The 17,567-nt window shown below is 49.4% G+C and overlaps 1 protein-coding gene across 5 annotated transcripts in view; it reads left to right on the top strand.

The window, feature by feature from the left end:
- Nucleotides 1–17,567, top strand: part of MYCBP2 (MYC binding protein 2) — a 1,909,483-nt gene that overhangs the window by 1,747,020 nt on the left and 144,896 nt on the right. The window lies entirely within an intron of this gene.

Genomic DNA, 17,567 nt, shown 5'->3' with positions numbered 1-17,567 from the left:
AAGTGAACAAGGGAAATATTGCGAAAGAATGGGCAACTTTTCTCCAGACCCACGTTACAATAAAAGAGGGCTCTCAAGATCTGACTTATTTAAATATTTCAAGGCCCTAGATACAACTGATTTGTTGGTCTCACGGCAGGGAACTAACATGATACGGCCACCCCCCATTGTGGCTGCAAAAGCAAATTACAAAGATACATACTGGTCCTCTCAAGTAGACTTGATAGAGAGAAGACTAGAATATGGCACCTTTCAACTGAAGAAAGTTATTAATAACTCGCGAACAGATGATTCAACCTGGACCCAACGGCCTGCCTCATGCGTTATTTAAATTAAACCCGATCTTTTGGTCTGAAAAATTTATTACACTGTGTAACTACATTCTGTCCAACAGAGTAGTCCCTGAGTCATGTAGGGGCTCAATAATCAATCCAATTTATAAAGGAGGCGAAAGATCCCAGCCAGGTAACTAACGCTGGATCGCCCAACTAGATAATGAGGCAGAATACCTTGCAAGTCTACTCCTACAAGATTTTAATCATTGAGCAAATGTGAGTGGGATAATTCTCTGCAACTAAACTGATTTCCAGCAGAAAACAATAACAACATCAAATCCAATGACATTATCCCTTCTGATGGAGAAAACTATCTGCACCTGTTCTCCTCCATATATGTGCTTTGGGGACTTCCAGGCCCCCTTCGATCACGCCCCAGGAGAAATACTACGGGAAAAAAATGATCTCTTGGGAATCCCAATAAGCCTGTTGAAAGCGATACGTCTGCTTTACTCCAGTAATTGGACAAGGATTAAACTTGGGAGCGACTTTTGTTTGCCCAGGAAAATATACACCACAATTGGTTTGAGGCTAGGTACTGTATTGGCACTAACCCTCTTCAGCCTCTAAATATCTGCACCTAAATGAGGGGACACCCACACATCAAATTTACTGTATGTGGACGAACTGGTACGGTTTAGTAAAACTAAAATTAACCTTCAAAGATTAATAAACAAGCTCTAGTAGTCTTAGGAAAGAAAATCAAAAATTCTGGTACGTGGAGCATTAGCAGCAGTAAAATAACTTCCGAATTACAGTACAAATACTTTGATGTCCTGGTAAATTCAAAAGGCCCCTTCTTGCAGAAAGAGCATGTTCAAGCAAAAGCACTTTAGGGTCCTAGTCCTGACCTACTACTTCAATTATTTAGAGATTAATTTCTCCCGACCTTAACTAAGGTAGCAAAATTATCTTGAGAAGAGATGCACATCTATTAGACTTAATCGCTCGGGTTCATAAATCAGCTTTCCGGGGGACGTGGCCAGCTACATGGCCGGGTAGGACGTGCCTCTGCGTAGCTCCTGAAGAAACTGCGCTAGATCCGACAAAAATAGCTTTTAAAACCTAACAAAACCGAAGAATTGAGGAGCGGACTAGGGGCTACATCGGCGGAGCCAAAAGTGCCGAGGAATACTCCCGAAAACAAGTTGGAATCTGGGTCGAAACTTCGCTGGCGCGCAACACCCGTCCCCAAGATGGCGGCTAAGGGCGCTCTGCCGGCCTGAACACTACGATCTCCCGACACCGGAGCTGGCCGCGCTGAGAGCTATCACTCACCCGGGACCGGAGAGAGACCCCGGCCGACGACGGGGCGGCCCCGCGGCCCCCCCTCCTTCTGAGACCAGAGATCGAGGACGCCGGTACTCCCGGCGATCGCCGAGACAGAGAGAACGCCTGACGGAGCCCTGATCCCCGGCCGGGTCCGCCCGCGGGCGATCCGGAGACCAGGAGGGAGCCGCTGCGGCGGGGGGCTGCGAATCCAGACTCAAGGGAGCGGCCAGAGGGCGGGGACGCCTGAAAGACTTGACGGTGAGCCTCCCTCGCTCGACAACCGCGCACCACCGGTGCTGCTTTGGCCAGCTAGGTCTGAGCTGGCTGCTGGGTCGGCGATCCCCCCGCGCTGGGGGGTACAACAGTGAAGATCGGTACCTGGTGAGTGGGCGGCACCCCTCCTAACCGGACAATACTCTTACCCTGGACACTCCATGCGACGGCTAGGGTCAGCAGCCCGCAATACGGGAGAAACACACTGAAGGAGAGGTCCCCCCCACGCAGTAGCCCCGTCGCACACCATCTGGGGAGCTAACACACGGCTGTGCCTGAGACCCCGGAACCTTGGCCCCGGAGGCGCAGCACCACGCCCGGGTGGGCCAGAGGTACGTGACCCCCCCCCCCCTATACAGCCGGAGGGACCCTGCTGACCCTACGATCCAACAGCACGGAGAGGAGGCCTGCTGTGGTAACCCCGCGGGGTGCGGACTTCAAGGGGGCATCCCATTGCCTCTGACTGTGGGAAAGTGAGCCTGTTGCAGACTGCGCGACTTGGCCGGTGGCGCGTCCCTCCCTGGAGGGTGCAAGAGGGCCGCGCGGACTTCGATCTGGACCCACACCCTCTCCTCCCAACCTGCCTCTCCGTGCACGGCTAGCCCGGGGGTAATTCGAGCGAGCCGCCTCCTCCCCCCACCCCCCCTCCCTCCCCACCTTCTGCCACAAAATACAACTCCTGAACGAGGCACTATGGCGTGATGGGGAAGAGAGACCCGGTAGCGAGGCAGGACACCATCGACAACTATGCCACGACACGGGCACAGAAAGAGACGACCCCTATGGGAGTGGGCTCACGCACAGATACCGCCATGCTTCTAGAGGCGATCCAAGCCTCAAGGACAGACATTCAAGACTCGAGGGCGGCACTGGAGACCAAAATAGGTGAGGTGGGCTCTGAAGTCCTCCTGTTGCGCCAGGACTTCCGAAACTTGACTGAACGGGTGTCTACGGCGGAGACCAGAATCGGCGAAGCGGAAGAGTCCCTCCGAAAAGATATGACGGAGTTACAGGCATCGCACAGACAGCTGATGTGGAGAGTTGACAACGCTGAAAATAGGACAAGACGAAACAACCTGCGCTTCGTAGGATTTTGAGAGGGAATTGAGAAGACGGATGTAGCGGCCTTTTTGCATTCCTGGCTAACGTCCATGTTTCCCCAGGCCCCTTTTTCAAGCTGTTTTGTCATCGAAAGGGCACACAGGACCCTGTTAGTGAAACCGCCGGAGAGAGCGCGACCACGACCGATCATTGCAAGATTCCTTAACTTTGCGGACAGAGATCTCATCCTGAGAGAAGCGCGGAAAAAGGGGGAACTTCGATTTGAGAACACTAATATTATGATCTTCCCAGACTACAGTCAAGATGTGCAAAAACAAAGACGCTCCTATGATTCAGTGAATGCAAAGCTCCGAGACTTGCACATATCGTACATGCTGCTCTTCCCCGCGAAATTGAAAGTTTTATTCAAGGTCTCACTTCTTCAACCGTCCGGAGGAGCCCTGGCAGTGGTTGGAAGAGAGACCCCTGCTACGGGAAGCTGAAGAGGAAGGTCGTAGAATCCGAAACGAAATGGCGGCCGCCAGTTTCCGGAAGAGTCCGCCCAAGGCCCAAAGATCGCAAAATCCACGGACAAGACGACACTCGCAGTTAACTCCATATCCGGATCATCCTGCGACGGGCCGAGGTGGCCGGAATATGAATATGTCTACAGAAGGCGATCCGGTGCCGGGATCCAGGTTCAGCTGTCTGGCACACCACACAGAAACGGAGACGGAGAATGAGGACAGTAATCATATATCGGACATTGAGGAACAGACGGAACAATCTCTTCACCCTCTAGTCGCCGCAATCCGAGAGCTGGAACAAGGAGCGACTGGCAATTCGGATGAGCAAGACATTGTAACGCAAGATTCCCACTCCTGAGGAACTGTAGAGCTGAGATCCGAAACAGCAGTTCTTCGCTTTGGGGACACGCAAGTTGCAAACACTTTTTCTTTTTGTGTGGACTCATACCATTATCTGTTGGTTAGTTTGCGCTTATAGTGGCCCACACGGCACGGGTAGACCCGTCCCGCTGTTAGCTGGACAGTCGAATCCCGAGAGGCCGGGTGGGAGCCTAAGTTAGAGCCCTAGAGATAACCTAGTTGGGGTTGTTAGTGGGAGGGCGACAGACCTTTGCCACCTGAAAGTCCTGTGCGTCAATGGTTGTACGGATGGGATGGACGGGAGGAGAAGGTGGGGAGGGGGAGGTGGGGAAGGGGGATTTTTGAACAGTTCTGTTGCAGGGAAGTTGGGAGGGAGGGAAGGGGACACAGTTAGTTGAACACAGTCATGTACATTGGTGCGACATGCTATTCTCCTAAACCAGGAACCGCCCACACCACCTGGACTTTACTCTAGAATGGCAAGTGCATTAGTAACACAACCTACAGACCACGGGAAACTCAGTGTCCTGACATGGAATGTGAACGGACTTGGTAATAAGATTTAAAGAGGACTAGTAAATGCCTACCTTAAAAGAATAGGCTCAGATATAATTTTCCTACAGGAAACTCACCTTAAGGGTACCGACTGCTCTTTTATAGCCAGGGGACAGCATAAAGTTCTGGCACACGCGGGCTACACAACTGATTCCAGAGGGGTAGCAATCATTATAAAGAACACCTCCCCGTTCTATATCACGCGCACCTGGGTAGACCCGCTGGGGACCTGTGTGGGGGTTCAGGGGACATGGCGTAGACGCACATATACGCTGATAGCAGTGTACGCACCGCCCAAACTACAGGCGAACACACTTAGGGTATTAGCCAACATACTTCTCGACACTGCTGACACCATTCAAATAGTGGGTGGAGACTTCAACGATGTAATGGATAGAGAGATGGACCGATCCGGAGTGCCACCCACCAGGGGAAGCCAGACCCCCCTAGCCCAGATGATTACCACTATAGGTCTCACTGATGTCTGGAGGTGGCTGCACCCGGACAAATTAGCCTATACGTTTTACTCGGCCGCACATAAAGTGTTCTCAAGACTGGACTACATATTCATGTCCAGACAGGACCTGACCATAGATGTTGCAGCGGAATATAAGGCGAGGGGAATCTCTGACCACTCGCCGCTACTGGTGAAAGTGGGTCAGAATCAGGGTGCTGAAGGGGCTTCCTGGCGCCTCGCTGCATGGGACCTCAAAAATGCAACGGTGCTTAGAGGTGTAAGAGCAGACATGCGGGTATACATAGCCGAGAATGAGGGAACAGTTGACTCGGGGGTAACCCTATGGGAAGCCCTAAAACAGGTGATGAGAGACAGAATACAAAATAGACTGGGAGAGGAACGGAGGAAACTCCAGGAGGAGGTTGCTGCAATTGAGCAGGCCATAGTAGTATTAGAGAGAAAACATTTGGCTACGAGAAGTCCCGAGACCCTGAGGAAACTGGTGGATACACAGCGCCAATATAGGGAACTAGTAACTGATGAGGCAAAGACTCAGAACCTGGCCACCCTTCACCGCCTATATGACGTTAGGGATAAGTCAGGCAAACTCCTGGCGTGGCTTAGTAGAAAGGAACGGGCAGCGAGATGGGTGGAACATGTTAGTGATGCAGAAGGGGTGCTAGCTAGTACAGATCTACACATTGCAGAGACCGTTGCTACCTACTATGAACGCTTCTATAAAGCCAGAGACTTAGGCACGTGCGAAGCTGCTCTTCAGTATATGGAACAGACCGATCTGCCCTTGTTAGATCCTGAGGCCCTCAAGACGCTCGAGGCTGACATTACGATGGAGGATATCTCTGTAGCCATTGCTAGACTAAGAGTTGGAAAGACACCGGGACCGAATGGTTTTCCGGCAGAATTTTTCAAGTGCACGGCGGACATTTTGGCCCGCACTTGAGGAACCTCTTCCTGGGAGCATATCAGGAGGGGAGGCTCCACACTGACCTCTCCATGGTGACAATCATCCCAATTCATAAAGAGGGCAAACCACGGGAGGACTGCGCGTCCTACCGACCCATTTCCCTCCTAAATACTGAGGTGAAACTCCTCGCGACTGTCTTGGCGCTACGATTGAGATCGGTAATCCCGGACCTAATACACTTAGATCAAACCGGCTTCCTACCAGACAGGGCCACTAAGCTAAACCTTAAGCTCACCCACAACTGGCTGCAGGAGGTGAGAGATAGGGAGCCGCCACACTGGTTTCTCTCACTTGACGCCGAGAAGGCCTTTGATGCGGTTCACTGGCCGTTCCTGGAAGGCGTCCTACAAAAATTTGGTTTTGGCCCTAAATTTCAGACCTGGGTCCGACTCCTCTACACCAATCCATGAACTAAAGTGAGGGTGAATGGGAGACTGTCGCGTGAAATCCAGATCCAGAGAGGGACACGGCAAGGCTGCCCTCTGTCACCCCTCCTATTCACACTTACCATCGAGATCCTGGCAGCTAGGGTCCGACAGAATCCAAAGATCGCCGGATTCCATGTAACCGATACAGACCTGGCTCAAGAGAAGCTATCCCTCTACGCGGACGATGTACTCCTATATATCACCAATCCGGAAACCACCGTTCCGGAGCTGTTCCTGGAACTGGAACGCTATGGTAGATACTCTGGCTATACAATAAACTGGCATAAATCGATCCTATACGACCCCAGGGGCAGCGACCGCTGGACAACGCTGCCAGGACAACTGATTGCTACAACGGAGGGCTTTCAGTATCTCGGGATTTACATCACCCTTGATAGGAAACTCTCGCTTCAGAAAAACTTAGAGAGGATCATGCTGAACTCCACCGCTGACATGGACCGCTGGCGACAGCTACCACTTACACTCTTGGGTAGAGCGGCCATGTACAAAATGATTATTCTCCCCAAATATTTATACGCCCTACAGAACGAATACTATTTACTCCCGGACACGCTACTGAATAAAATCCACTCGGATCTCAGGGCCTTTCTCTGGCTCTGTAAACAACCCAGAATAGCACTGACCACTCTCCAACGGCACCAGTATAGTGGAGGAATCACACTCCCCAACCTAGAAGCCTACTACTGGGCTGAACACATGACCCCAGTTAATGAATGGTTACATGCCCAGGCAGATCATCCCACATATTCCCTGGAACGACATAAACTGTCCCCACACAATCTACTGTTTTACTTATACGGAGGCTCTGCAAGGAAGCCATTGCTTCCGGCGACTGTTATTACATTACGTGCATGGAACAAGGCCATAAAGCGCACAGGCTGGGAGAAGACACCCACCCGGCAGACGCCACTGTGGCACTGCAAGTGGTTAACTGAACTTCATAAACTTAAAGGATTTAAAAGGTGGGACGACATTGGAATCTCCACAATAGGAGATGTGATTGCTAGGGGGGAATTGAAATCCTTTCAGGCCCTGAAGTCAGAATTTGGACTCCAACACTCACAGCTCTTCAAATACACTCAGCTGCGCCATGCTTGGAGGGCACAGAACATACACCTATCGGGACTTCCAGAATATGCACCATTAGAGGGTAGGCTCCTGCAAGAACAGATACAAGGGAAGGCGGTCTCACTCACCTACAAAACCTTAACCAACAATATGCTGGGGAACTGGCAAAACTTAGAGATACTTGGGAGGGTGAGGTGGGAGCACTTGATGACATAGATTGGGACATAGTGTTAATGCATCCCCGTGAGGTGGCAATTAAGTCTAGGCTCCGCCTCATCCAATACAACGTGCTACACAGAACCTATTATGATAGGGTGAGAGTGCACAAAATGGGGAAAACAGAAGACACTAGTTGCCTCCGATGCCACAGAGAAGGTGGGGATTTTTATCCCATATTATGGACATGTGATGTGATACAAACCTATTGGACTCACGTCTTTATGGAGCTAAGAGAGATATTGGAGGTCCCAATCGCACAGGAGCCCAAGCTGGCTCTACTGGGAATGACTAACGACGTTGACCTGCCACGCCCCCTCCTGGTGTTCCTGGTTTTGGCCCTAGTAGTAGCAAAGAGAGACATTGCGAAACACTGGGGGTCACCGACCCCTCCCCCCACCCCCGAGTTTGGAGGAGTGGAGAAGAGGGCTAGATCTTTACATGGCGGCAGAGAGAGTGACCTATACATCTAGGGGATGTCCTAGGAAGTTTTGAAAGGTTTGGTCCAGGTGGAGGCACTACCATGGTCTGGATGGGGGGCTGGGAGGGAGATGACCACATTAACAATCTGTAAATCTACACGGGCTCGGAAGGAGGGACTGGGAGAGGACGCTGAGAGTTACCCGTTTCTCGGATAGATGGACACGGCACCTGTATAATATGAGACGTAACAGCAAACTACGATTGTGGAGGGGCGGGAGAGGGAGTAGGGGGTTTAATGTTGCTAATTACAAGACTGTACTGTTGAGTTATGAACAAAATGCAAATAAAAATATTTATAAAAAAAAATAAATCAACTTTCCATTTACTGAGGATGAGATCTGGCCAGAATGTGGGCTGGCAAAACAATCACTGGCAAGACAAGGGGCGTATTTAAAGCTTTGCCGTAGGATGCATGCATCAAAAGTAGGCAAACCAGATTGACTTTTCTGGCGAGAAATAATGCATCCAGGAAGAAAGGTGGCCCACGGTGCTTTGGCATTCACAACTTCAGCATCCAGCTTTCAAATGAGCCATTAAAAACGCACCACTTATTTGTCTAGGCTAGAAACCAAAACTGAATGTTCGAGGCATGTGGGCTGCTGAATTCATATCTTGTGCATAGATCGCCGCCTAGTGTTGGGTCCGGATGATTGCACATTGTTGTCCTGGAAGAGTCTTCGAAGTATCACGAGATAGGTGGCTCCTCCCCCGGACTACAGTGCGCATGGGCATCCTCACCATCCTCAGATTGTTTTTTTCCGCCATTGGGTTCAGATGTACTTTTCTTTAATCAAGTTCGGAAACTTTTATAAAGGCCAAAAGGCCTTCGGGGTTGTCGGTATCGTTATTTCGATCGGTGCCGAGTTCTTTGTTCCAGTTCTTTTCGAGCAGGACGTCGAGAGAGCCGTGTGGCCTTTTCGACACCAGAGACCACAATGAGGACAACTGTCTAGCTTGTGCTCGATTCAGGTCAAAGAAGACGCTCAGGCTCCGACGTGCAGCGAGGCAGACAATGTCGAAGCCAGCGCCCGACCCGGTGAATATCTTCGATGAAGAAGATGATGAGGTCGTCGAGACTGAGGATACAGAACAGCAGTCGGATCCCGGTTCGGAGCATGACTCCAACTATTATGAAGACGACGAAGAAAACGTCGATGATGAAAACGTCGTCGAGGTAAGGGACGACGTATCCCCATCGGAGCCGTCGATGACGACTCGAGCGATGAACCAGGCCCATCAGTGGGTACGGGGCCCAGAACAGACACTGAAAGACTTACAAAGGCTCAGGTCAAGGCATCGCCGGAAGGCCTTAGCCAAGATCATGACGAACATTCTATAGCCCCGCGTCTCGGCCCGGCTAAGAATATATCACACGAGCCATCGGTCGAACTACTGAAAGCGAAACCGAAAGCCATTGAGTCAAAAACGAAACCGAAACTGCTGAAGACAGTCTTCGGATCGAAGAGTTCGAACACATCGGATTTGACAAAGAAAAAAAGTGTCGACGACCCTGCGGGGTCAAAAATAAAGGGTGTCGAGCCGAAGATCGGTGCACTGAAGTCCATCACTAAAGTCAAGCACGTCGAACCGACGAGGTCGACGTCGACGGACAGCGACACAAACAAGGGACTCGAGTCTCGGAAGGTTCTCGATCTGAAGCAACAAGTCGACAGGCCACAGCTCGTCAAAGCCCTAGAGCCGAAACCCAAAGGCACCACGAAGGAGAACGTCGAATCGAGGCAAAAGAGCGCGCCTCCGACACAACAAGCACCGAAGGAGACGCAGGGCCAAAAGCATATTGTCGAAAGGGCAAAGTCGGTCGGACCTATATCAACGCCGACCCCGAAGAAGGTCAGTCTGTCTAAAGACGCTATGCCACCGATAAAATTCGGACTGCACGCCCTAAGGCGCTCGATCCGAACACCGGGGTCGAAACACCCAAAAAGGTGTCAATGGGAAAGAGGAGTCATCCTCTAGAAGAGGACATTGTCTACCAAGAGCCCTCCTATAATGATCAGTCGAAGCTACATATCGACTCCGAATCTGGCAGACTTACTATTTATCAGAGGAAGATCAGGTCTGAAAATCCTCTAGAATTATATAAAATTCCACAAAAAAAAAAGGGATTCTTCTACATCGCCTGTCCTTTTTGAGACTGTAAGGTACCATGGCCAGGACACTTCTGCATACTCACCCACACGCACTAATGAGGATATGGGGTATGACTATAATGAACAATATAATTACCCTTCGGACATGGATCAGGATGACCAGACTCAAGCCTGGACAGACACTACTGACCCGGGGGAGTCACAGACTATTCCTGATACTCCTTCTTATCCTGTCAAAACTTCGCCAACAGAAGATACAGCTGCATTTAACGAATTAATAGAAAGGGCAGCACAGAATCATGATGTGGAAATGCATGCGGACCCAATTGAAGAGGACTTCTTGTTTGACACTTTCTCCACTTTAGAGAAATCAGTTAACATTGCCAATGTTGTAAGGTGTTCTTAAACACGCAGGAGACATTTTCAAAGAAACCACAAGAGCAAGGGTTGTTAACCCCAGAATTGAAAGAAAATACAGACCGGCGCCTGTGGACCCTACATACATTAAGGGACAGCTGCCATTAGACTCTTTGGTGGTATTAAATGCTCGTAAGCGTGCCAACTCACAAACTACTTGTGATGCTCCTCGTCCAGACAAGGAGTCTAAAATATTAGAAGCTTCTGGGAAAAGGGTAGCTGCTCAAGCAGCTAATATCTGGAGAATTTCCAATAAACAGGCCCTATTAGCCAGATACGATAGGGCGCATTATGATACACTAGAGCAACTGCTACAACATTTGCCTGATGCCTACAAGGAGGGAGCAGAAACACTGATACAAGAAGGGAAACTAATATCCAACGCATCCATTAAATGTGCGCTAGATGCAGCAGACACCGCAGCCAGGGCCATCAACACAAGTGTCATGCTCAGGAGACATGCTTGGTTGCGCATCTCTGGGTTCAAACCTGAGATTCAAACCACATTATTAAATCAGCCTGTGAACCCTGATTTTTTATTTGGTCCTGATGTGGACACAATCTTAGAGAAGATTAAAAAAGACACAGAGACAGCCAAATCTATGGGTGCCTTGCAGTCGCAACAATTCAGAGGAGGCTCCTTTCGTCGCTCCGGTAACAGAGGAGCTACAAGAGGCCAGGCATCCCAACAGACTCCATACAATAAAGGGAGCACGCAATCCACCTATAATAAAAACAATAGAGGTGGATACCGTGGCAACAGCAGCAAGGGCAGAGGACGAGGGAATAACAACATCAGATCCTCCGCCAATACTAAACAGTGACGCCTTGTCACTGCCCCCGGACCATGTAACACCGGTCGGGGGAAGATTACAACAGTTCCTGCCAGTCTGGGAGAGCATTACCACAGACAGGTGGGTGAGACAACTTATTCAGTACGGCTATTGTCTAGAGCTAACCTCCACTCCACCCAACATACCCCCAAGACACCGTCCTATGTCCGCAGAGCACATAGACTTATTGCAGCAAGAAGTCATCAGCATGCTGCAAAAAGGGGCCATAGAACTCGTCCCTATACAGCAACAGGGTACAGGGGTGTACTCGCTGTACTTCTTAATCCCCAAAAAGGACGGGTCTCTCAGGCCACTACTGGACCTCAGGCCCCTAAACCACTACATCTTGTCAGAACACTTTCACATGCTCACTTTACAGCAGGTTCTACCATTACTCAGTCAGGGAGACTTCCTCTCAACACTAGACCTAAAGGATGCATATTTCCACATCCCAATACATCCAGCACACAGGAAGTATCTCAGGTTTACCATACAAAATCAGCACTACCAGTTCAAGGTCCTGCCTTTCGGGGTGACAACAGCCCCCAGGGTGTTTACCAAGTGCCTAGCGACAGTGGCGGCGCACCTACGGAGACAACATATTCACGTCTACCCCTATCTGGACGACTGGCTTATCCAAGCAAAGTCAGCCCAGCAATGTGCCAACCACCTGTCCCGCACTCTTCACCTCCTACACAGCCTCGGATTCTCGTTAAACTACACAAAGTCTCATCTCCAACCCGCCCACGTACAACAGTACCTGGGAGCGACAATAAACACTCTGGCAGCAAAAGCGCAGCCAAACTCAGCAATAATCAACAGCATTCAATCGCTGATTCGGAGATTCAGACATGATGGCCTCCTGCATCTTCATAGTCCCTCACGTGAGACTACACATGCGTCCGCTTCAGGAGTGCTTAGCACGGCAGTGGAACCAGGCTCAAGGACAATTAAAAGACCTAGTGTTGGTGACCGGTCGCGCATACAACTCTCTGCATTGGTGGAACCCACAAAACCTTTGCAGGGGACGACCGTTCCAAGAGCCTGTAACACAAATAGTGCTGACAACGGACGCATCTCTCCTGGGATGGGGAGCGCATGTCCTCCATTACACAGTGCAGGGGCTGTGAACAACACAGCAAAGGAAGATGCACATCAGCCTGCTGGAACTGATGGCAATATTTATGGCAATGAAGGCGTTCAAGGTACATTTGTGCAACAAAGTCGTATTGATCCGGACGGACAACATGACTGCCATGTACTACATACAGAAGCAGGGAGGGACACACTCTCCACAGTTGTCACATCTAGCGCAAAGCATGTGGAAGTGGGCCATTCAGAGAAACATCTTCCTCATGGCGTAACACCTCCCAGGCAGGGACAACCAGATGGCGGATCTGCTCAGCAGACACAGCCACCAGATGCACGAGTGGGAGATACATCCCTCAGTGCTGCAACCGTACTTCCAGCAGTGGGGTCACCCAGAAATAGACCTGTTCGCCACAAGGGAAAACGCAAAATGCCAAAGCTTCGCCGCCGCCAGGTTTCCACATCCGCAGTCTCAGAGCAATGCGATATGGATGAACTGGTCAGGCAAGTTTGCGTGCGCTTTTCCCCCAGCCCCGCTCATACCACTAGTGGCACGCAAACTGCGACAACACGTGGGCAAGGCAACCATGGTACACCACGTTCCTAGAACTTTCCATGGTGCCTCATCAAAGGCTGCGATTAACACCCAGTCTTTTAACGCAGAGCCATGGCGACATTCAGCACCCAGATCCGCAACAGTTGAACCTTGCGATCTGGCTCCTGAAGTCATAGAGTTTGGTTACCTGAACTTGCCTCCTGACTGTATGAATATTATCAAAGAGACAACAAAACCTACAACCAGAGCATGCTATGCGGCAAAGTGGAAACGATTTGTCATCTATTGTGACAATAATGACATAAATCCGCTAGATGCATCTACTCAAAACATCATATGTTACCTGTTGCATTTACACAGATGCAATCTGGCTTACAGTTCCATACGTATACATTTAGCTGCGGTGGCAGCTTATCTTCAGAACAGGCAGCACCTTTCACTGTTCAGAGTACCTGCTATTAAAGCTTTCATGGAGGGACTCAAACGAGTGATTCCTCCAAGACACCCACCTTCGCCTGTCTGGAACCTGAACGTGGTTGTAACCAGACTGATGGGACCACCTTTTAAACCTCTGCACTCGTGTGAGATACAATTCCTAACGTTGAAAGTGTCTTTTCTAGTGGCGATTACATCACTTAGAAGAGTTAGTGAGCTGCAAGCCCTAACTATTCAGAAGCCATTCATACAAATTCACGCAAATAGGGTAGTGCTACGAACAAACCCTAAATTTATGCCAAAGGTGATATCCCAGTTTCACATCAATCAAGCTATAGAACTGCCAGTGTTCTTCCCAAATCCAGATTCAGTGGCAGAAAGAGCTCTACATACCCTAGACGTTAAAAGAGCTCTCCTGTACTATATAGACAGGACAATACTTTTCAGAAAAACTAAACAACTGTTTGTTGCCTTTTCACCACAGCACAAAGGCAACCCCATTTCCAAATCAGGTATAGCCAGATGGATTGTTAAGTGCATACAAATTTGTTATCAGAAAGCTAAACACACATTAACAGTTCCCCCAAGAGCGCATTCGACACGCAAGTTAGGGGCATCCATGGCTTTCCTAGGAAACATTCCTCTAGAAGACATATGTAGAGCAGCCACATGGACTACCATACATACATTTACCAAACACTACTGCGTAGATGTACACTCCAAACAGCAAGCAGCTGTAGGACAGGCTGTACTCAAGACTCTTTTTCAGACTGCTGCAGCTGGCACGGGCAACCACCGCTAGAGGGACACTGCTATACATTCTATGCACAAGATATGAATTCAGCAGCCCACATGCCTCGAACGGAATATGCTACTTACCAGTATGCATCTGTTCTTGGCATGTAGGGCTGCTGACATTCATATCGCCCTCCCTCCTCCCTGGTGCCTGTCGCAGCTGTAGCACTCAGAATTATTCTCTAGCATGGACATCACTTACTGTATCATACTCCATCCCTGCCACAATGGCGAAAAACAATCTGAGGATGGAGAGGATGCCCATGCGCACTGTAGTCCGGGGGAGGAGCCACCTATCTCGTGATAATTCAAAGACTCTTCCAGGACAACAATGTGCAATCATCCGGACCCAACACTAGGCGGCGATCTATGCACAAGATATGAATGTGAGCAGCCCTACATGCCAAGAACAGATGCATACTGGTAAGTAGCATATTCCTTTCTAGATGCTCCCATGCTTTGATGGCAATCCATTCCTTAATAGAGCCGAAAGTATAATTTTACTTTGCAAAGCCATACTGAGAAACGATAAAAACAAGTTTCTGGAACTACGATTTGGAAAACTCCCATCACTGGTCCAGGCACCCAAATGGTTAAGAAACAACAATGAATTATGCAGGCATGCATGCGCGATATGAAATCTATGATCCATCTGGTCTGCAAATGCCTGGCACTCCGAAGGGTCAGAAAGGCCCAATTATATATATTTTCACTCTATTCTGGTGGTTCTTCCAAAGCATTATATTTGCAAAGAGTATCATCAGACATTATTTATTATAGGGTTTTATAAAAGGCTACTCTATCAACAGAAATGGTTATTTCTTTTAAAGATTGTTGGTGCTGTGGAAACACAAATGTTATTTTAATTCCCCATGTGCACGATTTTCAACAACAGTGGCCTTCTGTCATAGTATCTGGTTAGGGGCATATTCTAAATTGAGTGGAGTCCTAACATACAGGTTAGAGACCCGCTGTCAGTGATGATGTTGAACTGAACAGTTGCAACAGTGAGCCAGCAGCCGCTACGTAGTCTCAAATGTCCAAAAGGTACCTAAAACTTTAGGGCGCTTTACCCTGGGACGTACTGTTTGTGGTCAAGATTTTTTGTGGCAGAGGTAGCTATATAGGGTTAGGGCTTGACCAGAACTTTAAAAAGCAGATATCTCGGGAACTATTCGGGGTAAAAGGATCATTAAATCTGTTTTGGAATCAAGACAACCTCCTATGCATATTACAGCCAGACTACACACCAGGGGTCTGAAAGTGGACTGACTATCTCCTGGTCTTTCTGAAGCTGATGAGAGTAGATGCAGGCAGAATGTAGGTATCTGGTTTGTCTGGGATGTTGCAAATTAATCCTCTTCATGAAGATCAATGAGTTGCTGGTGATGCTCCAAAGTTGTCATTTTTCTGGCAAGCTGGGCTACAAAACCCTTGTGGCTCCTCAGGGACCCTAGTTCACAAAAATGTCCTACACAGCGATTGTCTAGCCCAGGGCTTTGTGCAGGTTTTACTTGGGATCAGGTCTTCTTTTCCTGGCAGGTGCAGCTCTGCCCCATTGTGCAGGTAAGCTCTCCTCCACAGATCACATTAGTACGTGTTTACACAAACTTCTTAGACTTTAGCCTCACCTGAAGGGAGAGTAGTAGCTCAGTAGAGGTTCTACTCCTGGTGTTGGGGAGAAGGGGATTGAAGGGGAATGGAAGGTTGAATATTTCACATATATAAAGATATTCTAATGCTGCACAACTGCCACACTTTAGACAGTTTATTTTGGCCTAAGAATCTAAATTCACAGGTTATAATAAACAATAGTGTTAATCTAGAGGAAAAACGTGTGCCTTCATAGACCTGTAAAAGAAACAGGACATAATGCCCACTGCATATGTGCATTTCGGTTAACAGGATGGAGGTGGCATAATATTAATGGAAGGATAGTTATTTAACTTTAAATTACATAGGATAAGAATAATGATACAACTGGGGCCAATAATAGTCTTGTTTCTCGATATGTGTGATTGGCTTCTTACTGAATACCTTGATTTGATTGTATGCTGCAGCCAAAAACGTAAATTATCTATTTCCTTATATGTTGTCAATTGGAGATTAGCATAAAAATAGTGATAAAGCATTTACTTACGGCTTCAGATTGGATGCATGAACTGAGATATCGCTATCAACCTAAAATAAATGGGAGATAGATATCAGATGGGAGATCTAACATGTTCTGCCGGAAGCACTCATGACTGTAAACCCAGTCAACACATTAATACTGGCTTGTTAAAGTATGTTTGGGTGTACTCTAAATGTAAATTTTTAAGACAGTTATCGATGACATCACTCTAGATCTGTCTGTGACTTTCACTGGTGGTTCGTAAAGAGATATCTGAAAGAAACAGGTTAGTATTCGATTCCTTACCTTAGAATATCCCCAGGCGTCAGACTGGATCCGGAAATTTTTGCGTAGCAGTACCGATGCGCGTCGGTAGGCGTCGTCCGAGGCTCCGCGTCCGTCGTGGGCACCGTGTTGACGTCGTCGGAGTACTTAGACGCCGCCTCCGCGCGCTGACGTCAGTTCTTCTTTTTTCCGCGCCAGCAAGCGCAGATCCGGAAAAAGTTGTACCCTAGTCAATTTTTGACTAACTTTTTACAATCCTTTTTGATCTACTTTCGAAGTCTCTCGACTCCGACGGTGCCGGTAGGGATGCCCGGGTTCAAGCCCTGCGCCGACTGCAACCGACTGATGTCGGTTACCGACCCCCATCGCCGGTGCCTGCACTGTCTAGTCCCGGACCACGACGACAAGTCCTGCTCCAACTGCCGGGCCCTGACGTCTAAAGCTAGACGGGAGCGGTCCCGTAAGCGACTCGAGCTTCGGCAGTCCGCCCCGCGCCGCTCGAGGTCCCAGTCCGGGAGGTCGAGGGACCGGTCGCGGGGCCTGAGTCACCACAGTTCCGGGAGTCGTCATCGGTCTTAGGGCTCGAAGTCCTCATGTAAGAGGTACAAGAAGTCGAAGAGGCACCATTGCTCTTCTGACTCCCCCCGACACTCGCGCGATGCGGCCAGGTGTTCGGGCGACACCGCCCACGCGGAGCCGCAGGTGTCGCGGCCTGCTCCATACCGGCCGGTCCCTTGGCAGATCACGAAGCCGGGGGAGATTGATGACTTCCTCATGGCCATGAGGTTGCTCGCTCCTCCGTCGGGTTCCGCGGCGCCTTCGGGCCAAGCGGTCCCGACTGGGTCCCCACGCGGGCCGGGTGCTTCGGCGCCATCGGGTGTCAGTCTTCTGCGGACTGGACAGGAGAGCTTG

This window comes from Lissotriton helveticus, chromosome 8, assembly GCF_964261635.1.
Source record: "Lissotriton helveticus chromosome 8, aLisHel1.1, whole genome shotgun sequence".
In the NCBI taxonomy this organism is placed as follows: domain Eukaryota; kingdom Metazoa; phylum Chordata; class Amphibia; order Caudata; family Salamandridae; genus Lissotriton; species Lissotriton helveticus.
This window is presented reverse-complemented; position numbering and strand designations above follow the sequence as displayed.